This window comes from Lissotriton helveticus, chromosome 3_1 (assembly GCF_964261635.1).
Source record: "Lissotriton helveticus chromosome 3_1, aLisHel1.1, whole genome shotgun sequence".
Lineage (NCBI taxonomy): Eukaryota > Metazoa > Chordata > Amphibia > Caudata > Salamandridae > Lissotriton > Lissotriton helveticus.
In genome coordinates, this window is record NC_136061.1 from 973,733,851 (window position 1) to 973,758,560 (window position 24,710).

A 24,710-nucleotide genomic window follows, 5' to 3' on the forward strand; every position below is an offset into this window, starting at 1 on the left:
CATCTCATCTCCTTTTCATATTACGTAATGATAAATTTAAAACAACGCACCCACGCATTGCCCATGAGCATCTTGTTGCTCTCATGACCCTAAAATGCTGGTCACAGCGGTGGCGGTACCTACACCTCTGACACTGGGTCTCTCCCAGCCCACCGAATGGACATAATCCGGCACACCTCTCATACCTCTCACACACTTCGAGAAATGTCTCTTTCAGACATAATGAATCTTGTTAATAGAGGCATTATAACATTTGCAATGTGTGCCTACCGCCTACTTTATGGAAAACAGCATAATGCAATATCTGACACATTATTGATATTAAAAAATGAAGTGTCTGACACATTATTGATTTTAAAATTGAAGTGTGTAGGTCTTCGGCCGTGGGCCTCTGTGACGTCCGGAGGGTGTGGAACCCCCGTAGGGAGCAATACACCAACACATCGGCTGCTCACCATACCCACTCCCGTATAGACCTTGTTCTAATGCCCGCCACGGACTGCCAGCTGGTGTCTGGGGCCGATATATTGCCCAGAGGGATCTCCGACCATTCCCCTATCTCTCTCCACATTGGGTCCTCCGCTGCGGGCCCAAGGGCGACCTGGCGGTTGAACACATGGTTCCTGCAGGACTCTGCGCTGGTGGAATCCCTCGGGCAGGAATTACATCACTACTTCTCCATTAATATGGGCTCGGTCCCTTCACCGGGGACGTAATGCGAGGCCGGTAAGGCGGTCGTTCGGGGTGTGGCCAGAGGATTGGTCCACGTGAAACCCATGGAACAGGCCGCCCAGCTTGTGCAGTTGGAGACATGGGCCGTGCAGCTGGAACGTGTCCAACTGACCAACGGTAGCGATGACTCCTCTAGACAACTAGCATTGGTCCGTGAAGAGATTCAGCGGATCTCCCTGGAGTCCGCTAAAATGCTCTTGTGCTCCTCGGTGGCACGTATTTATGGATGGGGGACTAAAATAGCAAACTTCTCCACAACCTAGCGTCCTACCCCAGAGCTAACCGTATCATCCCGGAGATTCGGATGGTCACAGGGTCTCGCCAGGTGACGTCATCGGCCATTGCGCAAACTTTTGCGAGCTATTATGCGGCCTTATACACCGTTCGCCCTCCCTGTGCCTCCCTGGCTAGTTTGCTGGAGGAAACCGGTACCCAGCTGCCATGTCTCCCCCAGGAGACCGCTGATACATTGGATCACCCTTTCACCCCGGAAGAAATTCACGGGGCAATTTCTCTGTTGAATCCAGGCAGGACGCCCAGACCCGACGGGTTCCCCCAGGAGTATTACGCCGCCTTCCGAGATTACCTGGTTCCCCATTTGATGGATCTCTTCCACCGTGTGGTTGAGGAGGGGTACTTCTTGTCTGAATCCGATGTGGCTACCATTGGGGTCAGGACCCTCTCATCCGGGGTTGGGCTTGGGACCTGAGCCAGGTCGATAAGATAGCTCTCTATGAGGACGACGTTCTGCTTTACCTGGCGGATCCAGACCGCTCCGGCCCTAGAAGCCTGGAGGCTCTCTCTGCGTTTGAGCGGGTCTCGGGGCTCCGACTTAACCTGGCGAAATCAACCTTGGTCCCTCTGCACCCCTCTCGGGCGTGTTTTGATTGGCAGGCGGTGATTCCCCTCCGGAGGCAATCATTCAAATACCTGGGTGTGTGGGTCACCCTCCTGCCCGAGCTTGAATGGGCCCTGAATGTCGCACCCCTGGTCGCTCGGATGAAGGCAGACCTCAAGAACGGATGTATGACGTTACAACGCGATATATTACAACGCACTCCATTACAACGCATTTTTTACAACGCAGGATCCATTACATCGCATGCCTTTACAACGCATGACATTACATAGCAGATGCTATTACAACGCATGCCATTACAATGTAAGTATAGGTAAGTATATATATTTTTTTTAAATGTAAGTAATTTAAATGTAATTAATTAAATAAATTAAATTGTTTTTAAATAATTATTTAGTACATATATTACTTTAAGTTTATTTTTAAAAGAACTTTTAATAATAAAGAACTATTTTTAATAAATAATAAAATTATTAAAATTAATTTTTTAAATTAAAATAAAAGATTGTATTTTAAAACTAAACCCTAAAAAAACCTGTACCCCAAAACCCAAACCCAGCCCTGAACCCTAAAAATACCCCTGTACCCCAAAACCCAAACCCAGCCCTGAACCCTAAAAATACCCCTGTACCCCAAAACCCAAACCCAACCCTGAAACCTAAAAATACCCCTGTACCCCAAAACCCAAACCCAGCCCTGAAACCTAAAAATACCCCTGTACCCCAAAACACAAACCCAGCCCTGAAACCTAAAAATACCCCTGTACCCCAAAACACAAACCCAACCCTGAAACCTAAAAATACCCCTGTACCCCAAAACCCAAACCTGAAACCTAAAAATACCCCTGTACCCCAAAACCCAAACCCAACCCTGAAACCTAAAAATACCCCTGTACCCCAAAACCCAAACCCAACCCTGAAACCTAAAAATACCCCTGTACCCCAAAACCCAAACCCAACCCTGAAAACTAAAAATACCCTTGTACCCGAAAACCCAAACCCAACCCTGAAACCTAACAAGCATTGGAAATGCAATAGGTCTCGCAGCATTAGAGTTAGTGCTTTTAGAATTGTTTATGGGTTTTTTGTAAATCTTTAGCATTTTTGTTTCCTGTAGCCAATGCTAAAGAATAAAAAAAAAAAAGCCATAAACATTTCTAAAAGCTCTAACTCAAATGCTCCGAGACCTATTGCACTGTGTGAGGGTGAGGAGTTGAGGGTGAGTGAGGGTGAGGGTGGGTGAGGGTGAGTGAGGGTGAGTGAGGGGTTGAGGGTGAGTGAGGGGTTGAGGGTGAGTGAGAGTGAGGGAGGGTGAGAGTGAGGGTGAGAGTGAGGGTGAGTGAGGGTGAGTGAGAGTGAGGGTGAGTGAGGGTGAGTGAGGGTGAGTGAGGGTGAGTAAGGGTGAGGGTGAGTGAGGGTGAGGGTGAGTGAGGGTGAGGTATTGAGGGTGAGTGAGGGTAGAGGGTGAGAGAGGGTGCGGGTGAGTGAGTGTGAGGTGTTGAGGGTGAGTGAGGGTGAGGCGTTGAGGGTGAGTGAGGGTGAGTGTGGGTGAGGGTGAGTGAGGGTGAGGTGTTGAAGGTGAGGGACGGACCCATATCATATTGTTTAGTACCTTGTGTATTTCCGGAAGCCATTCATATGCCCTATGTGTTTATTGAATGATCTGAAAAACCCACTGATGTCTTATGCATTCTTTCTTGTCAGTGAGTATCGTGCACCTAAATAGTGGTGTTAGGTTATCTTAAGAGGAAGTTGATTCCTAGGACACAGTAATATAACATAGCTTAACTCAATGGCACACATAAATGTTTGTATTGTCAATGAATTAGAGGCTTTTCACATTAATAAGCGCAATGGGAATCCATCTTTCTCTGTTCTTCCGTGCAGCTGTTCTACCCCATCCTATGAGTATTAAATAATGCGCCATTTTGTAACAATGGCTCACAGGAGGTTCAGTTTCTCTCGTAAATTGAAGCACATGGCACTTTGAGCCAACGAAAATCAGAACGTTCGGGGACTCGTGATTGCTTTGAACTTGAAACACGTATGTTTGAATAAAAACAATTTCACAGCTTAGATAGCAAATAAACATCTTTGTATATTAGTTGCTCTTGTCATCATCACTACATACTTGTAAGTAGCGGATGCTGTACGCAGAGGTTAGCGAGTTTGGGAACTTCACGAGGACAGAGCTGTGCAACCTGCAAGAGCGCGCGGATGAAGGAAGAGAGAAAGAACAAAAGACGCAAGGCGTCCGAGCATTAATCATGCTCAGCTGCGAGAGCTCGAGTATGCACCGGCATGCATATATCGTAATTAAAGCGAGGCTTCCCCTGTACACCAATAAATAGAGTCAGCCCGGTAGCACACTTTAGATGAAGCTTCCTTCTGAGAATAGCGAAGAAATATTGCCGGGTGGCATGCGCGAGGCAGGAGGTCAAGCAGAGCTCCCTGTTCCCCGCAGTGAATCCTATATCAAAAGTAAACTCGACCTACTTGCAGCGTCCCTGTTTATTTTTAAATGAGGTCGCAGTATTGATCCGGCAGCAGACGGAGAGCAATGGATGTGTGCCGGGCTCGCGGGGCGATCGGCATTCGTTTAGTGCTTTTGTCTCTAAGGTTGTCTTTTTAGGCAGTGGCGTTTTGACAAGCCTCCCTTTTGCATTACTGTCTTACACTTAGGAGGCGGAGGCACCGTGCCAGCTAGGTACTCATCCGGGAGACTAAATCATCTTGAAAGTGTTCTGTATGTGTGTGCTCGCGCCACGGTTGGGTCTGTCGTTGTTAAACTGTTGTTTCCTGCTGCACGTGTGATGAACGGAGGGAAGAGAGGGGAGGGGGGAGGAGAAATGCGACACGGCGGGAAGGGGAGGGGGCGGAGCGGGTAAAATAAACAAACAAGACGGAGGGAAGAGAGGGGAGGGGGGAGGAGAAATGCCACACGGCGGGAAGGGGAGGGGGCGGAGCGGGTAAAATAAACAAACAAGACGGAGGGAAGAGAGGGGAGGGGGGAGGAGAAATGCGACACGGCGGGAAGGGGAGGGGGCGGAGCGGGTAAAACAAGACGGACGTGCACGCGCTTTTAAGCTCAATGCGCATGCGCATTGAGCTTAAAAGTCACGGGCACTGCAAGGAATCGCCACGATTCCTTGCAGTGGATAAAGAGTGGATAAGCCCCCATAGTCTCGCTTGCTCGATGCGCATGCGCATCGACAGGCGAGACCTAAAAATACCCCTGTACCCCAAAACCCAAACCCAACCCTGAAACCTAAAAATACCCCTGTACCCCAAAACCCAAACCCAACCCTGAAACCAAAAAATACCCCTGTACCCCAAAACCCAAACCCAACCCTGAAACCTAAAAATACCCCGGCACCCCAAAACCCAATCCTATATAAAAAAACAAATTAATATATTTATTTTTAATATTAAATAAAATAATTAAATAATGTTAAATAAAATATAAAATAAAATTATATACTTACCTATACTTACGATGTAATGGCATGCGTTGTAATAGCATCTACTATGTAATGTCATGCGTTGTAAAGGCATGCGATGTAATGGATCCAGCGTTGTAAAAGTTGCGTTGTAATAGAAGTGCGTTGTAAAAGTTGCGTTGTAACGGCTGTTTCCCCTCAACCCACTGGGTAGGAGTGCGCTTTTTAAAATGATGATCCTCCCCCGCTTTCTTTACATTTTGAAGAATATCACTTTCTACCTCCCAGGTAGCTGGTTTCGGGAACTGGACGGCGCACTCACCCGGTTTCTGTGGGGGGTGGGCGGTCGCGAATGTCCCTGGCACACTGTCGTATTCCCCCCTTTGACGGAGGTATGGGGGTTACTAATCTCCACCTCTACTACTTGGCCACGAGACTCATTGTGATCCACAATTGCTTTGCGGGCGGCTGGTCCGACCCAGCTTACCGGGTGGAGCTCAGAACAATAGACTTCGCACAGATCCAGGGGTTCTTATACGGCTGCCCAGTGCCAGGGGCCCTGCCCCCAGTCACTAGGACGGTGCTCGTGGCCTGGCGTACAGGCCTCCGTCATGTGCAATTGGACCGGATGCTCACTAGACAGACGCCGTTGTGGAATGGGGTTTGGCTGAGGGAGGTCTCGTCCTTGGGGGGGTTTTGCAGCTGGGATCTTGTGGGGGTCTCGCTGCTTGGGGACGTGTGGGTGGGAGACCACATTCAATCCTTTGCTGACCTACAACAATGTCATGCCCTTCTTCATTCTCAATTCTATAAATACCTACAACTCCGACATGCTCTCCGCGCACACATTCCAGCCTCCACCTCTCTCCCAGAATTCAGCCCCCTGGAGGCTCAGGTGATGAAAGGGAACCTGGGGAGGGGGAGAGGGGGTGTCCCGAATATACCGGTCACTGGTGAACAACGGTCCTGCATCACTGGACCAACTTCGGGAGCGCTGGGAGGGTCCTCTAGAAGAGGCGGACTGGCGGGACGCCCTTATAGCACCTAAAACCCTGACTACATCCTCTAGGTTACGCCTGGTCCAACTTTACTACCTCCACGCGGCGTAACTCACCCCGGCACGTCTCTTCCGAGCCGGCATGAGATCCTCCCCGGCATGTGCGTGCTGCGCTTCTACTCCAGCAGATTTCTACCACATGGTGTGGCAATGCCCGGCCCTGGCGCCGTTCTGGAAGGGGGTGGAACTCGAGCTCATGCAGGCCCTGGGGTGGGAGGTTCCCCATGAACCGTGCCGCTTGCTGTTGGGGGTGTTAGATGGCCTGGATGACTCCAGGGCAGACAAGCGTTTCCTGGCGGTGGCGAAAAGAGACATAGATGCCCTCTGGTCCCAGACGGCGGCACCAACTGTGTGGAAATGGAGGAGGGGGGTGGATTGGTGTGATGTACAGGAGGAGTCTCTCTTTGAGGTCCGGGGTTGCCCAGAATTATTCTGTAAAGTGTGGGGCAAATGGTTCGGTTTATTACCAGTGTGAAGACCCAAGTCTTATTGTACAGTTGCATTGTCTGGGGATTACCACACCCACTCAGGGGGGGCCACCTTTACCTTTGTCGATTGTCTATGAGGAGATGTGTTTTAACTGTGATGCTTGATTTGCTACCAATGAATTTGATTGTTCTTAAACATTTTAATAAAATTGATTATCAAAAAAAAAATTGAAGTGTGCAAAGTGAGTTGACTTGAATTGTGGAAACTGGGAATTTGTCAAAAACAACAAAGTTTACTAATTGGGAAATTCTGGAAATCTACAATATGTGCTTCCAGGGACCCTTTGGAGGCTTCTTAAGTTATTTTAATCCAGATGCAATTATTTTGCAGTGCAATGTTCTCCATGGGTCACTAGGGAGGTTGGCAAGAGTTCATCCTAGGAGCTTTTGGTAGCTTGCAGGGTAGAGTTTGCTATCATATGCATCATTAAAAAGTGTATCTGGTAGATTGTACAAACATCGTTTATGGCTCCTGGTTACTAACAGTTTGCAAGTACTTGGTCTATTTAGCTGCAGAGGCTTTTCCACCGCCAGTGCTGAGCCTATGTTTTGATTTTAGTGGCACTTCATGCTTAGACCTTCCTTACTTTTCTCCCACAAAAGGAACCCATGCCAAATTTATGTTCTATTTCCCACATCTTGGGGATTCTAAAGTTACCCAGGGTTATCTGGATTAAACCAAGAAAATAGCCAAAATGTTTTTGTTGGAAAAATGGGAAAGAGTCCTGTGCACGAAAGCTTATGATTTTTTTTACCCTAAAATTGGCATCAACAAAAGGTTTGGTGTGCAAGATAGCCACCTTCCAAGCTTTCAAAACCAAGCAGGGTTGTAAAAGAAAATCTTAATTTTTCTAACCAGTTAGTACATTTTTCTAACTGGTAGTTATTTTTCCTATAATTTGTGGTATCAATCATCTAAAGTTTGTGATGGAAACAGGAGTGAAACCCAAAGGGGACCTTGAAAAGCTATACATTTCTGAAAACTAGACAAAATTCCAAAATCAGAAAGAGGTCATTTGAGTAGATTGCTCGTGGTTTTTTAAAAGAAACTAATCGTTGAAATTTTTAAAAAAATGAAAATAAGTCAGAAAAAAAGAGCAACTGTTTTTCATCTGATGGCCTATTTACTAAAGTAAAACATCATTACATCTTTTAGAGTCTTCTGGTCAGATGGATATATAATGTCTGCTGCTATCCAAAAAAGTACAATACCTACTTCCAACAACTGAGCTGCAACTTGTGACAATTTTTCATTGTGTACTGAACATGCAGGAATTCATATGGTAAAATCTATTACACAAAAAACCGGCATGAAGGTAGTCTATGTATTTTTTAAACGTCTACAAGATACAGAATTTAAGAAAGTTGGGTACATGTACACCTCTTAATTTGGTGTTACCCATACTATCATATGATCCAGAGGGCATTTTGGGTAATTTGTTGTTTACTGGACATTGGAAATTGAGGGAAATCCTATTGGTAATAACAAATTTTGTACTGTTCTGTTTTTCACACTTCTAATACAAATGCCGCCTATTGTGTGGGTAGGCTTATCGCCAATGACAAAAGAGAATTCAAAATGCTTTGTGGAGGACTCACATTTTTGGCATGAAAAATACCCTTTTGGGGATATGGATAGTTGTGGATTTTGGGGCCAGGCTTGGTCACCACCTAGAGAAACCTAGCACTCCCAGACAAAATTCCTACCACCCAGCGTTTCCAAAACTCTCCCAATCAAAATAATACCCCGCTTGTGTTGGCAGGTGATTGGAACTTTGTGAGTCCCTGCAGATTCCAGGACTTTACTTCACAGAAATGTGAGGAAAATGTGTGAATTTAGCCAAAGTTTGAGGTTTACAGGGTACTCCTGGAAAGAAAACATAGTGGTACCCACGCATGTCACACCACGTTTGACTCTCTTGCATGTCTAATGTTCAGAAATGTCTGGGTTTGGTAGGTTTCCCTGGGTGGCAGCCAAGCATGAATGGTGCAGCACTTCAGCATGGCAACTGAGAGGAAATTTGAATGTACCCCACTCTACTGGTCTATATGTCAAAACTTCACACAAAAGAATCCACATTTCCTTGTGCTTGTCACGAGGATGCTCTAGGCTGGCAGAAAGAGTGTTAGGGGTTTAGTGCTGGAGAATAGGCCTAAAGCCTAGGTAGTCAGCGTATACATGAAAAATACTGTTGGGCCCATTCTTGGGCTGACCACTATCACCTCTATTTTTTCTGACCATTTCCCCCTACTGCCTAATGGGCTTTCTGCCTCTCCAGGTGGCAGAAAAACGTTTGGGCATCTTCTAGGGTGGGGGCACAGACCAATGCATGGGCAGGCTGCTCCTACTCCCTCTTTTTTGTATTTATTTTTTCTGTCCACCCCCTACAGGGGGAACAGAAAGACTGGTGTGCCCGGGTGTGAGGAGGAGCCAAGCCATTACTAGGAGGCCACTCACTGCAAGCAGTAAATACAATTATACCCTGGTGGTCTACTGGAATTTCTAAACTGCCCGCTCACACCTGTGGGGTCTCAGACTGGAGGAAAATATCCTCCCGAAGGTAAGCAGAAAAAACGTTGTACAAAAAGGTGACAGAAACACAAGACCATGTCAGCCACCCCCCCTCAAACAGTAAATAAAGTCATTCTCTCATGGTTCAGTAGGTTATCTATGTCTCTAGGGGGAAGAAAGACTTTTGGGCCTACTGGAGGGTGCAGCACAGACCAACGCATGGACGGGCAGCACCCAACTCTTCCTTTGTTTGGTCCTTTCCCTTGTATCTAGTGGGCTTTTTGCCCCCACTCCAGAGATTAGATAGGGTGTAAACCCCCTATCCACCCCAGGGTGGACATTAGACTGTTATCGGTGGGAGTGGGAAGAAGTACAGGCCCATTACCAGGGGGCCAGTTCCTAAAAAAATGATCCTCTGGTGATCTAGTAGACCTTCTGCCCCCACCCCACCCCCAGTGTGTGGCAGGAGGCTTCATATTGGGAGTAAACATCCCATCCTCCCCAAAGGTGGGGGGGCGGGCAGACAGACTATTGTGCTCACAAGACTATGACCAGGTTGGCCACGCCCCCTCAAACAGTAAAAACCCATCATTCTCTGGTGGTCTAGTCGGCTTTTGACCCCCCTACCATTCCCCTTTCCAGATATAGGAACAGGGTCCGAACTTGAGATGGTGTCTCTGTCACGGAATTTGCCAGTCTGTGGAAGGAGCTGGGCATTAGCTCGTCAGGTGGCATCACAGCAGAGAATGAGCTACCTGTGAAGCTTGTGGAGGTGGTTAGGGCTTTGAGGCAAAAAGAGATTGCAGGCAGCTCCTCAGGCTATGGAAACATACATGCCCTTCAACATCAAGGGAGACAGGGGAAGCTCCGTACTGTTATTGAAAGGGAGACTACTTCAGCCCCGACCCTCCCCTGTGCTGAGGGAGCCTGTGGATGCTTCCAATTATCATCTGTAGCTGTTGAAGAACCTATCATTTGGACCTTTGGTCTCCGCCCTTGGACTTGCATAGTCTCCAGCTTTGTCCTTGCTTGTCTCTCGCTATTAGCCTATAGCACCAACTCTGTGAGTGCCCTGCAGTTGGAAACTCTAGACTGAGACCAGTGGGTTCTGTGGTACAGTCCCTTTCCCTTTTGGTATCATCTGAAGGCATCCGGCTGGAATGCAACTGGCCTGCCACTACCCTCCAACAGATAGCCCAGTGACTACTGGACTAGTGGGACTCCAGTAACTGTTCCTAGACACAAGGCAACCGTAACAGAGCTCTGACACCACCAGAGTGGTGTATTCGCCAAGGAAAGGTGGGCACTTCTGTTGCTTTGGGTAGTGGGACAGTGGGCAGACCAGGACATTTGACTTCAAATGAACTGATGAAGCTACATTACTGAAATACAAGTATTGGTTCCATTGCTGCAAGGCTGATAAAGCATATCCCTTTTAAACATCACATCTCTCCACATTTACGCATGCTACATTGGCTGCCAGTGGCTAGTAGGATACAAATTTAAGGCTCTCACCCTGGCTTTCAGAGCCTTTATGGATCCTGCCCGAATTACTTAAAAACTCGCTTGCCTAGATATACTCAGGCGAGATCCCTCCGCTCCAACCGCTTGGTTCTACTACTCGTTCCATGAGTCAGAAGAGCGTGTTTGGGCGGCAGGACCTTTTCGGCAAGCACTGCACTCCTTTGGAACACTCTGCCACCTGCAATACAGCTGGCACCTTCTAAAACTTGTTTTAGGAGATTGCTGAAGACGTGGCTTTTTATGCATAAGATCTAAGCCACAGGCCCTTCTCTTATCTCCTAGTCTCCTGCTGCACACTCAGTGTCGGGACACTTCCGACGGAGGTAACCGTTCGCGCTTTATAAGATTTGTTATTATTATTATTATTATTGTTCTTGCTTTGAGGAGTAACCCTGTAGAACGTGGTCTGTATAATGCAATGTTAACTGTATAGTGCTTAGCATCTTGTGCAATAATAGTGTTTGGGGTCAGAACTCTGGCCAAAAGGGTCATAGAGACTTCTGGTTCTCACTGAGAACCTTAGTTCTATGTGTTGTATATTTTTATTGTATGTATTAAAGTTCTTTTGTTTTTTTAAAGTATAGCACTGACAGGACATTGATCTCATTAGCTAGTTTTACGGAGTATACTTTATTCTGAATGTTTAACCATCTCACGTCCCTGACTTCACTTTTGAACTGCCCTGCCTCGCTACCCTTAGAGAGTCAAGTGCTGGAGAGGGGTCCTTAGGTATCCACTTTAGGGTCCAGTAGTTCTGTGGTCCAAGGACATCAGGGGTCATCAGTTCAATTCATGCAGCTGGAGACCAGTAGCCCCCAACTGCCCAGGTGCCTCAGAAAAACAGTTGTAACATCGGTGGTCAAGCGGTGTAGGACAACTAGACCTCAGACTCAGTAAACAAATATCAGCTGAAGAGTCCCGTAGCTAACCATAAGCTACACATAAAATGGCATATAACAAAGGGGAGGAATCTGAACTGCAAGATTTGACATAGCTAAATTAAAACAAATGTATGCTGATGTGTGCTGACTTGGGCTGAAAGGTCTTAAGGCTTAAGGGCAGGAAACAGTTAGCCACCAAAACATTCATTGAAGAAGAGGCCACTAGAACAAATGGTGAGGCAGCGGTAGAAAACTTAGAGGAGAGCACTATTGTCATATGCCATCAATGTTCTTCAGTGTAGGCTTCCTCCAGACCTTTCCCTAGAAGTTCTCCTAGGCTTGCCTTTAGACTTTCTCTCCTTCCCTGTCCCTAGAGTTAATGTTTCCACTACCCCAGAATTCACCTCCTTTGGGGACTGATCTTGCAGAGACATTGAAGACCCAAGAAGCAAAGGATTTAGAAGAGGACAAGGCAAGGGATTTTGTGATGGAGAAGCTAAGGGTGCCCCCCCCCTCCCCAAGCAGCTTCAGGAGCAGTGAAGGGACAGACTTGAAGAATAGTCTTGGAAGGAGAAGCAACAGAAGAGGGAGAAGTAGGAGAAGAAGATAGATAGGGAGGAGAAAGAGAGAGAGAGGGGGGATTTGGAGAAGGAGCAGATAGGCCTGGAAAAAGAAAAGCTCAGATTAGCAGTAGAGAAATGGCTCAGAGTGGGGACTGGGAGTTCCCCTCCAATTCTAAGGAAAACACCACCAATGAAACAAAGCAATTATATACATGTATGTCCCAAGAAATGATATTGTTGGCTGGATCCGTACTTCGGAACTCCAATGTAAGACTTAAAGTCTAAAGGATCAGGGCAACAACTCTACTGAGTTGCCTCACTGCTTCAAAGGATGACTTAGAATGACAATCATCTATAAGAGTACACGAAGAACGCTCTGATTAATGGTTTCGGTTGAAGCTGGACTAGTACTTACAGAGGTTCCTTGAGAACAAGAAGTGTATGGAGCACTGTTTGAGAATTGGATCCATGACATAGTGCGTGACTGGACGGAGTGGGTGGGAGGCATTGAAGCAAATGATTACCAGTCCCTAAATTAGGTAATGATACCTGGCCCCACTCTAATCCCGGCTGACCTCTGTTCTCCAAGCACAGCACATGCCCCCTCCCACCTACCCTCCATGTCCAGCTTGCTGCCCCTCAATGATCAGCTTGCTGCATCTGCCCCCCCGCCTGCCCTCCATTCTCCATGCACTGCCCATGACTCTCTTCTTCCTGCCTTTTGCGCTCAGCGGCTTGCAACCCCCTGCCCCAACCTTTGTTAACGTGCTGCCCTTGCCCCACTCCTGGCTCCCATCCATTCTCTGTGCAATATCACTGCCAAACTCCCTCCTGCCCCCAGTGCTCAGCTTGCTGCGCCTGCTGTGGCCTCTTTGCTGCTTCTGCCCCATCATCCCTGCCCTCCATTTTCTGTGTGCTGCTCCTCCCTCAATTTACCTGCCCACCATGCTTAGCTTGCTGCCCCTTGCCCTATGTGGTCAGTTTGCTGTCCCCTCCCACCTGCCCTCGGTCCTCTGTGGCATGCCACCTGGCACTGCCCCCTCTCCCATCTGCCCTCCAGGCTTAGCTTGCTGCACCTGCTCCTCTGTGATCAGCCTTCTGCCCCTTCCCCATCATGCCTGCCCTCTTTTTCCGTGCTCTGCCCTTGCCTTCCTCCCCTCTGTGCTCAGCTTGCTGACCCTGCCTATACATAGTCTGTTTGCTGCCCCTTAACCCCTTCAACCTGCTCCCTGTTCTACGTGCACTGCCCCTGTCCCCTCCCCTCTGTGCTCAGCTTGCTGCCCCTGCCTCGTCATGGTAAACTTGCTACCCCATCCTCCTCCCACCTGCTTCCCCTCGCTTGTGCGCTGCTACTCCTCACTCCCACCTGCCCTATGTGCTCAGCTTGCTGCCCATGCCAGACTCCCTCCTGTTCTCACTGCTCAGCTTGCTGTCCTTGCTTCCCAAATTCTGTGGGCTGCCTTGACCCCCTTCACTGTGTGCTCCCCTGCTCCCATTCTCTGTGCACTCCTCTGCCCCGTCCTCTGTGTGCTCCACTGCCCCGTTCTTTTTTTTTTTTTTTATAAATTCTGTTAGAAACTGGAATACACAAAATATAAAATGTAAAGGCCAACAAATACATAAAACGCAAAGAGTTCCGCCAGAGCAAGAAAGGATCAGGTCCCCCCTCTGTGGTGGCATGGAAAAGAGGGCTAGATTTTTGCATGGGACTGGGGCAGCCGATTTTTGTAGCCCGAGGATGCCCACGAAAGCATTATAGAATCTGGAAACGCTGGGCTGAGTTCAGGGGCCTGTGGCTTGCGCCGCCGGTGGAACGGGAAGACATTCCGGAGGTGTGATGTAGGAGCCATGATAGCAAATATACATGGGCAGTCTTTTGGGTGTGCTATGTGTAGGAGACTTGTGGCAGATCTAGTGCGACTGGGGGGGGGGGGTCCAGGGGAGGGGGGAGTTGGGGGAGGGGGAGTTGGGGTGGGTGGGAGCGGTGGGGGGTGGGGGGGTTGTCTAGTATGGTTTCTGTTTATATATTTGTTTTGGGAAAAGAAAAGATGATTGCATTTCACTTGCTGTTGTATATTTGTCCTGGAGATGCCTGTGGTGTGCAGAGCTCTGCAGAATGTGTGCAGTCTATCAATAAAATCTGTTTTAAAAAAAAAAAAACAAAGAGTTCTCCAGATAATTAAAAATTAATGAATGCGAGATAAAACAAGACAAGAGACCGTAAAAACAGTTAATTAGTCTTGCAAATCCAACAATGATAATACAGCCTGTCGACATAGGGAAGCTTCCTTTAGACAGCGACATATGTAAACTTAAACATTCAGTAAATTATAAAACTCAGCAAATCACCCTTACTCTAGAAGCCGAACAAGGCATCTCCAACCAGCCTCCTACACCACTCCCACATTTTCGATTGTGAGCGGGCGCTGGGCATTAACCCTCCATCCCTTGATGGAGGCCCAAATACTCAGTCCCAGCTCCCTCATCTTCCTACCTCTCCTTGAATATAGGGAGGATTCTATATTGTGTATCCCTAGGAGTCGAGCAAACCAAATTTGAAAGGTGGGGGCTAGGGGGCCCTTCCATCCTGCCGCTAAAAGTATCCAAAGGACTGCCATACATATAAAGACAAAAGTTTCCTCATCCTTACTGAAGCCCAGACTACTATCATGCCCCATTAACATTAGGGTAGGGAATAGGTCGATCTTAACTCCTAGCAGCCCCTCCCAAAAAAACACAATCTCTCCTAGAATTGCACTTAGTTTTTCACATTGATTAAACATGTGTATCAGATCGGCGGGCCCTTCTCCACACCTTGGACACTTATCCTCCTCTTTTCCCCAATCATACAATTTGGCTGGTGTAAAATAGAGATCGAAAAGGGTTTTATAGTGTTGGGCTCTTAGATTAGTAGATCGAAATAGTTTTCCTGCTAAATGCAGCGCCTTATACAAATCTATATCAGGATCATTTAGCTTCATTGCCCAAGAGGCCTCAAATTTTTCTAGATCATCTTGAACACTCAGTAGTAAAGAGCTATATATCATTTTAATTTTAGATCCGCCCCCTAATAAGTACTCAATCATGTTTATTCTACCCCCCAGAGATATCCGCGGCCTAATACCGATAAAATATTATGGATTTGTACAAATTTAAAGCCTTAATTTGCCTGAATACCAAATTTCTGCTGTATGGTACTGAATCCCAACATTAGATCCCCCTCGAAAATATCGCTAATTTTTCTAACTCCTTGTTGCTCCCAGATTCTACCCATCCTATCATATATCAATTGCGGGAATACGCTTGAGTTCCATAGAGGAGTATAGTAATTTATTTTTGGGATTACCAGAGTTCTTTGCATCACCTTCCACACCTCCCAGGCACTGGCCATTAACTTATACTGTATTTTTTTTTATAATATCGCCTATCTGTTTTACGGAGCAATAGCTCTATGGCCTCTCTGCCAAGCATCAACTCATATATAGTTGGAAGAATATGGCTGCTTGGTATCATAACCGTTTGGCTTCTTCCCGAGTCAAATAATTTTGCCATCTTACTCAGCAGGCAGGCCCAAAGATAAAATCTAACATTCGGGATCGCAAGCCCTCCCCTTTCCTGTGGGAGAGACATGAATTTCATAGCACGTCTGACTTTCCCATATTGCCACATGAAATTCATAAATGTTGACTCTATTGATTTCATTATTGCTTCATCGATCATACATGGAATAGATCGGAGCAGATACAATATTTTGGGAAGCATAGTCATTTTTAATACATTGCCCCTCCCTATTATAGACCAGTGCAAATCGTCTATTCTTTTTAGGTCAGCTGAGATTGACTTCATCAGCGGATCAAAATTAACCCTTATTATTGTATCTGTTGCAGGACTTATTCTAACCCCAAGATTGATTGCACTTTCTGTGCATCTTAAGTCATTCATTTTAATATTATTAGTGCAGACTATCTGGGTCTTACTTTCTTTCAGTAGATAGCCTGACCTCTGCCCAAATTCCCTTAAAATCTCAGTGATTGATCTCATAGCTCTAACTGGATCCAGAGTTATTAAGGCCAGGTCGTCCGCATAGGCCAGTAGCTTGGTCTCAAAACCATTGGTAACTATTGGCTTGATGTTATGACAACTCAATAGTCTTTCTATCAACGGATCAATATATAAGGCGAAGAGTATTGGTGAGCAGGGACAGCCCTGTCTTGCCCCTCTAGAGATAAAGATCTTATCCGAGCTGCCCCCCATTAGTTGAATTCTAGACTTTGGCTCCAAGTACATTGCCTTAATGGCCTTAGTTATTCTGTGGCCGAACCCCCTTAATTCCAATATCCCCCACAAATACCTCCATGTGACTTAATCAACGGCTTTTTCCGCGTCGAGAAGAATCATGGCCATCTGTCCCCCTGTGGCCGCCTGAATATCTAAAAGTGTGATGGTCCGCCTTATATGATCCGTTGTTCCGCGCCCTGGGATAAACCCATGCTGCCACGGGGAGACCAAACCGCCAATGACCCTTCTCAACCTCTTCGCCAGCACCTTTGAATAAACTTTAGTATATGCATTGATGAGGGATATTGGTCGATAAGACGCTGGGTTATCTTTTGGTTTCCCTTTTTTGTGGAACACTACTATATTGGTTTCCTTCCAGGATTCTGGGATTTCACCAGTATACAATATACCATTAAATAGATACAGCAATATAGGGGCAATTTCTCTCTGGATACATTTATAAACTTCCAGGGGAATACAGTCAGGGCCAGCTGCCTTTCCTGATGACATTTGTTGAAGGGCTTCAGTAATTTCCTCTATCGAAATCTTTTTCTCTAATTCTTCCTGTGCCTGACTGTCCAACTGGGGTCCCACTCCCACATCTTCCATACTGTAGGCTTCCGTGCAAATCTCTTCTTTATACAGTTTTTGATATAGTCCTTAAAGACCTTGAGTATACCATCAGGCTCCGTATACACCTGATCCCCCTCCCGTATATCTGTTATTATATTCCTGGTACTTTCCTATCTAATACGGAGTGCTATAAGTTTACCCGCCTGTTCTCCCGTCTAATATACCCTACCCCTGTGTGTTTGGTACTCATCTGTGGCTTTCTGAGCTAACCATTTATGCAGCTCGGATTTAATGGTCAGGATCCTATACTGAATCTCGGAGACCTCTATTCCCTGGCCTATATCTTCAGTATTTTGTTCTTCTTCAATCGATAGCTCTCTCAGCAATCTATCATTTTCCATCCGTGCTTCTTTCCTTAACCTGGCAGTAAAACTAATCGTTTCCCCTCTAAAGGAGGCTTTAAATGTTTCCCAGACTGTGTTCCGGGACGCACTATATCAATTCATGTCGCAATAGGGTCGATACAGGAGTTCCACAAGGGTCGACACTGAGTCCCCTGCTTTTTAATGTTTATTTGACTCCCCTTGTTTACTTGGCTGAGAGATTGGGTGCGAAAATAATGGCCTATGCCGACGACACCCAACTTCTCTTCACTTGGGACAAGAATAATCTTTGTACTGATGGGGTCCGGCAGTGCTTGTCCTCAGTGTTCGCCTGGCTTGCCTGGGCCTGCATCAAGTGCAATGAGGACAAGTCAGAGATTCTTCTGTACGGGCATTTCCCGGTGGCTTTTAAGGAATCCATCTGGCCTAGTGGATTGCCTTGCCCCGTTGGGGACTGTGGGGTTGCAAGAAACGTGGGGATTTAGTTCGGAGCGGATTTATGCTTCCGGGAACAAATCACGCGACTGGCGGGTACTTGTTTTGGAACCCTAACCACTCTCCGGAAGTTTTTTCCTCTCCTTCCCCAAGAGGCAAAAGAAACAGTGGCCAGAGCACTTATATTCTCACGTCTGGATTACGCCCTTTACATCGGTGCGCCTGATTTTTTGCTTCGCAAATTACAGGTGGTTCAGAACGCGGCAGTAAGGCTGCTCTTTGACATCCCTAGGAGACTCAGCGTTCGTAAGCAGCTCTCACAGCTACATTGGCTACCAGTTACTCTTAGAGTAAGCTTTAAGATCTTGGTTCTGGCCTTCAAAGCCTTACATGGCCCATGTCCTTCCTACCTAAGGGACAGATTTGCTTTCTACCATCCTCCTCGTCAATTGCGATCTGCCTCCCTTAGATATCTGGTTATTCCCAGATTTAAGAGAGCTCGACTAGGGGGACAATCCTTGACGGTTAGAGCTGCTCAGCTGTGGAACAAACTTCCCGACGTCCTCAGGCATACGACTAACCTCACATATTTTAAAACACATTTGAAAACTCACTTATTCAGGCAAGCCTTGTAGACTATCTGTTTTTATTTCTGCTGACACCTGATCCTCTCCCGCACCAGGACAGTTTCGACTAATAGTGCGCGTTATAAGTAACTATATAACATAACATTACATAACAATAGTCTTCCTGTCAAAGGTCCATTTTGAGTAGCTCTTATTTGGGGAGTCCATTTCAAGCTGTAGAACTAACGGATTATGATCAGATATTGCTTTTGGTAGTTTCTAAATCCTTGTTTTTTTTATTTCTGTTGCAGATATTTTAAAAAAATCCAGCTTTGTATACTTTTTATGCGGGCAGGAAAAATACGTAAATTCTGCCTTGTTGGGTTCTTTGTTCCCCCAAACATCTGCCAGCCCATGAGAGGTGATTAAAGAGTTCAAGGCTCGGTATACCTTGGGTTTACGCCCACGTACACATTATTATTAACCAGGTCAACAGAAATATTAAAGTCCTCGCTTAATACCATTGGTCTCGTCCATGTCAACTCCACTTCAAGTTGATAAAAAATCTCAGGGTCATCTTGGTTAGACCCATATATTGTACACAAGGTGATTCCTATTCCAAGTTCCACCACCACCCACCTCCCATGGGTATCTATTACTTTGCGTTTTACACCACCAAGGGCACACTTACCCAATATTGCTACGTCCCTGGTGGTAGATGTTTTGGGGGAACAAGCCAGTAAATCATATCCCTTGATATTCAATGAATTCCTTTTTGCCCAAGGTAAATGGGTCTCCTGTAAGCAAACCACAGCTACAGTGTTTGACCTTACAAATTCCCCCAACCGTTGCCTCTTACTCCAATCATTTAAGCCCCCTACATTCACTGTACATATCTTAAGCTTCCCCATTTTCCTTTATAGGATTGCACCATCCCTTATTACTCACATATTTCACCTGTTTTATGTTCAAGACCTTCAAACAAGTTTCAAAATAATGCTGGGTATTCTTTTCCTCCCCGTGACCCTCCCCACCTTCCCCTCCCCCCCCTTCCTAGTCCCCCACCTCCCCAGTGAAGAGCTCAGACCTTGGTCTGTGCATAGGATGTTCACAGCATTCGCGACATGGCTACTCCTGATCCGTAAATACCGTAAGTTACCCCAACTAATCCTATTATTTAATAGGTCTAGTTCCACTCGTTCATGACATTACCCTTTTTCTCCCCACTGACTTCCCCTACTCCATTCTTACCCTATATATATATATATATATATATTTTTTATTTTTTTTTATTTTTAGACACCTCGCCTTTTGGAGTAAGAACTTATACCGCTTTCAACAAGGAAAGCTTATATATCATAAATATCCCCCCTCCTTTTTTTTTCTTTATGTGTCCTTAGTGTTTAAATACTCCTTTGCTTTTATTTCCGACGTGAAGTAGCGTGTCTGCCCCTCATGGATCACTTTAAGCTGCGCTGGATTTATTAAATAAATCTGGATGTTTTTCTCCTGAAAGGGTTTTATAAGCTGCCATAACCTCCAGCGTCTCTCCACCGTAGAGTGGCAGAAATCCGGGCGCACGAAGAAGGAGATCTCCCCACTTGTTCTCTTAGACTCAGGTCTTGCCTTATCTGAGATTGCCTGGGAGAGAAGGAAATTGCCAAATAACACAAGTATCGCACTTGGCTTGGACCCTTCTCTTGCTTGCATCCGTGGCTTAAAGGGGGTACGATGTGCTCTTTGAACTTCTGCTGCCCAATTCCAGTCTGAGAGCTCGGGGAACGCAGACTTAAATAACTCAATTATGTATGACCTGGTGTCAGACCCTTCCAACCGCTCCGGAATCCCCAGCACCCTGAGGTTATTCCTCCTTTGTCTGTTTTCAAACTCCTGGAGCTTCCATTGGATATCTTGATTTGGGAGCCTTGAGCTTCCAACTGGGTCGATGCGCTTGCCGCCTCTGATACCGTAGAGACAATTCTCGCCTCGAGGTTAGTCACTCTTTCCCCTATGTTAATACAAGATTTGGAAAGCTTCTTGACAACCCCTTGCATTTTCCTCATAGCGGCCTGCGCTTTCCGGCTGTCTTGGCGTGTTTCTTCCCTGTATGATAAAATAGCCTGATGTATTACTTCCAATGTAGGGGAAGCCAAACTAACCTCTGTGGGGGTTGTGCCAGACAGAGAACCAGACAACTGAGTTGCAGATGAATAATCCCACTTTAAATCCTTTCTTTCACGCCTTTGTGTACCAAGGTGATGGTTAGTTTTTTTTGCTGTTATAGGTTGTGCTATGTCACTATCCTCAGGATCCTTGTCTAAATTGCTTGCCCCTGATGATGTGCTTAACCCATCCTCTGACCATTCTGCCCCCTCTGAGACCAAAAAGAAGCAGTCGCTTGGCTCTTTATCCATTATTCCTCTATTTTTATCCCCTACTAACAGGTCTGTTACCAAGTTCGAGTCGCTTCCCACAGCCACTAAATTGGGTTTCTGAGCTACATTTTCTGTTCTTTGTTGTAATTCAACACAGTCAATACCCGTCTTCTTACCAGCTGCTACCTGCTCTACCAAGGCAGCGCGAGATTCCGGAGAGACCGGTGACACACGGACTTCCGCAATTACAGCAGCACCTCCATTCTCTGCACCAGAGGCACTCTACTCCCTTGCATCAACAACTCCCATGGGGGGGGGGGGGGGGCGGCATCCACCTCTACCCTTTGCCTAACATTAGGCAGATCAACCGCTACAACTCTTGGCAGTGGAGCGTCCCGAGTCTCATCCTGGCTCACCTCCTGACTTTGCTTTTGTTTGCCCTTCTCCCCGGTGACTGCTCCTGTCTGTGCCTCCTTCAAACGTTGCAGGAGCTCAGCCACCGAGGGGCAGGCAGGGCGAAGTTTCCCTGTTTCCCCACCTCTTCCTCTCTTCGCTACTGGTGGGTTGGCACCGGGCGTTTAAGGCTGCTGCTGACGTCCCGGTGTTTGCTCCGGCGAGTCAAGCTCTGCTGGGTTTTCTCCTCGCAGCTTTTGATCCCCCGCCAGCTTAGACACAGCGGGATTTGCGGCTACCTTCGGCCCCATTCCTCTGCGGTTCCCTGGCCGACGATGCTCCAGCTGATGCAGGTTCCTCACTGCGGCACACCTAAGGATCTGTAGTCCATCTTCGATCCAGGCCACCCAGACTCTATAGTAGGAACGCCGCGGTCTCCACATAGGGGGGACTTCAAGTTCGTTGAGCGAGTGTTTTTCTATACTCTTATGGGGATTGCCTGCTCTATACTGCCATGAATCACTAGTGCTGCTGCCGGCCTCCTAAGCGGCTGCCATCTTGCTTCTCGTGGATCCTGAAAACCCGCTGCCCCATTCTCTGTGTGCTGCCTTGCCCCTGTTCTATGTGCGCGTTCTATGTACGCGTGCCTGCCCCCTTTCTTTGTGCAATACCCTGCCCCCATTCTCCATGCACTGCCTTTCCCCCATTCTCTGTGCTTTGCCTTGCCCCCGTTCTCTGTGTGCTGCCTTGCCCCTGTTCTATGTGCGCGCCCCAGCCCCCATTCTCTGTGCTCTGCCTTGCCCCCATTCTCTGTGCACTCCCCTGCCCCATTCTCCGTGCACTGCTTTGCCCCTGTTTACTGTGTGCTCCCCTGCTCCCATTCTCTGTGCGCTCCCCTGCCCTTGTTCTCTGTGTGCTGCATTGCCCCCATTCTCTGTGCGCTGCCTTGCCCCTGTTTTATGCGTGCTCTCCTGCCCCTGTTCTCCATGTGCTGCCTTTCCCTGTTCTCTGTGTGCTGCCTTGCCCCTGTTCTATGCGTGCTCCCTTGCCCATTCTCTGTGCGCTCCCCTGCCCCGTTCTCTGTGCGCTCCCCTGCCCCTGTTCTCTGTGTGTCATGTTGCCCCATTCTCTGTGTGCTGACTTGCCCCTGTTCTATGCTTGCTCCCCTGCCAACTTTCTCTGTGTGCTCCCCTGCCAACTTTCTCTGTGCGCTACCCTGCCCCCGTTCTCTGTGCGCTCACCTGCCCCCATTCTCTGTGCGCTCACCTGCCCCCATTCTCTGTGCGCTCCCCTGCCCCCATTCTCTGTGCCATCTCCTGCCCCCATTCTCTGTGCCCGCCCCTGCCCCCATTCTCCATACCCTGCCTTGCCCTGTTCTCTGTGCGCTCCCTGTCCACCTCTTGCTTAACATCTATGCTCAGCTTGCTGCCTCCACTTTGCCACCGTTTTCCATGAGCTGTCCCAGCCTCCTTTCCTCTTGCCCTCTGCGCTCAGCCTGCTACCCCTGCTTTGTTCTTTGTGTGCTGATCCTGCACTTGTTTATTGTACTCAGCCCCTCCTGCCTGCCCTCCATGCTCAACTTGCTGCCCTTCTCCCTCTGTGGTCATCTTACTGCCCCTGCCCCCTCCTCCTTGCCCTCTGTTCTCCATGCACAGCCTCTGCCCCTCCTGCCTGCCCTCCATGCTCAGCTTGCTGCCACTATTTCTCTCTAGTCAGATTGCTGCCCCTGCCCCCTCCCGCGTTTCATTCTCCATGTGCTGGTCCTGCCAACTGACCTTTGTGCTCAGCTTGTTGCCCCTGCTCCACGACCCTCCCACCTACCCTCCATTCTCTGTGCATTGCCCCTGCCCCCTCCCGCCAGTTCTCTGTGCTCAGCTTGCTCCCCCTGCGCCCCTAGTGCCATTATCGGCAACTTCCCCCACCCACAGTCTGAGCATGCATGAATAAATAAATACACAAGACAACTTTTGTTATGGGAAAATATTGCTGCAGGTTTATTCCATACAAAAGTATGCAATATGGTTGGTTATCTTACGGGCGATCGAGTGCAGGCAGCTGTGCCAACCTATGCGACCCCACCCGCCTGATGAGCCAGCATGACTGAGTGGAACACCCAGTCACCTCCTCCGTTGGTCTCTTATTACTCACACCCTTTTCAGGCGGAGCGTAGCAGTGCAAACCCCGGTTGATCAGTCCCTCAACCGCCCGAAGGACTAACGGGGCACCATCGTGGTTTTCCAGGAACCTGCCCTGAGGCTCCTGGTCTTTGGCTCTGGCACCCCTACTGTGCCACGCAGAGGTACCCTTACTGTACACGTCTGCTGCAGAAATACCCTGCTTCCAGATCGCCCTGTAACTCCGCCTGCAACACAAAAAGAAAACATTAAAACATTCTGAGTACCTTGACCACCAGCCTGTCCGCCGGGTAACAGGTGGGGTGGGAGATGGCGTGGCTGGTGCAGCAGAGGACGCCAGGAGGGGCGGGGAAGGTATATATACCTTCCCTCCACCTTGGCGCACCGGATGTGACGCCCATATGGCGCCCTGGCTAGCGGACTCCTATAGGAGCCCAACCACTAGAGAGGGGTGAGCTGGTGCCCAAATGACACTAAAGGGCCGCCCTTTTGGAATGGCCCCCTGCGGGGGCCGTGGACAGCTGCATTCCCACTTGTCCTACATTCTCCATGCACCACCCCTGCCCCCGTCCCGCTGCCCTCTGTGATCAGCTTGCTGCCCCTGCACCCCCTCCCACTTGTCCCACCTTCTCGATGCGCCGCCCCTGCCTCCATCCCGCTGCCCTCCATGATTAACTTGTTACCCCTCCTTATGTTGAAACAGTTCTAGCTCTTGCATCTTTCTGAATAGTTCCTCTTTTATCACTGTTATGCACATCAAGAGCATTTTGTAACCACTTTGATTTTATCTAGACTTTGTTTTAAATATCTTACAAGTAAAAGTCACCGTTGCGATTGGGTATCTTCCAATAACTACCTTCCTTGCCTCCTCTTCGATACCTCTATTTGTGGCTGTGTTAGCACTGTGCTCACAGTACTGGTTAATCCCATCTACCAACCCATTCTGAAACTGCTTCGGGTAATGAACTGGAGTGAAAACCACCAGAGAACCCACTGGGAAACCACCTGAGGATAACACAAATTGCACCTGCAGCTCGACTTGCTAGCAAGCAGGTCCACACATACGTGGTGCCCTCCTTAGGAAAGATCTCCATCAGCACATCCCGACAGCGCTCTGTGCTGATTTGTTCATCAAAGCTTCATCAGGCCATTGGCTTCTACGGTCAGAGTTCTTGCTAATGCTAAACGAACAGGAGACACTGAGGACACTGCCCAGAGCCACTCTTCTGAAACCATCCCATTTCCTCGTGCTTACGGTGCACTTCCATCAAACAGCCCTACAGCATTTGCACATGCCCCTGTACCCATCCAATAAAGGCTAACTGGAAAGAACATAGATGCAAAGTGGAGATGCTAGCCTCCCACACTACAAACCTTAGGAACTTCAGGTGAAAGTGCTTAATCAGGATATCAAAACGAGTCTTTGCAGACCTAAAAGTGTGAGTCAGCCCTGCTACTCCAGTGCCTCATTCAACCTGGATGAATATTCATGAGTTGTTGAGGTGCGCAGATAAAAA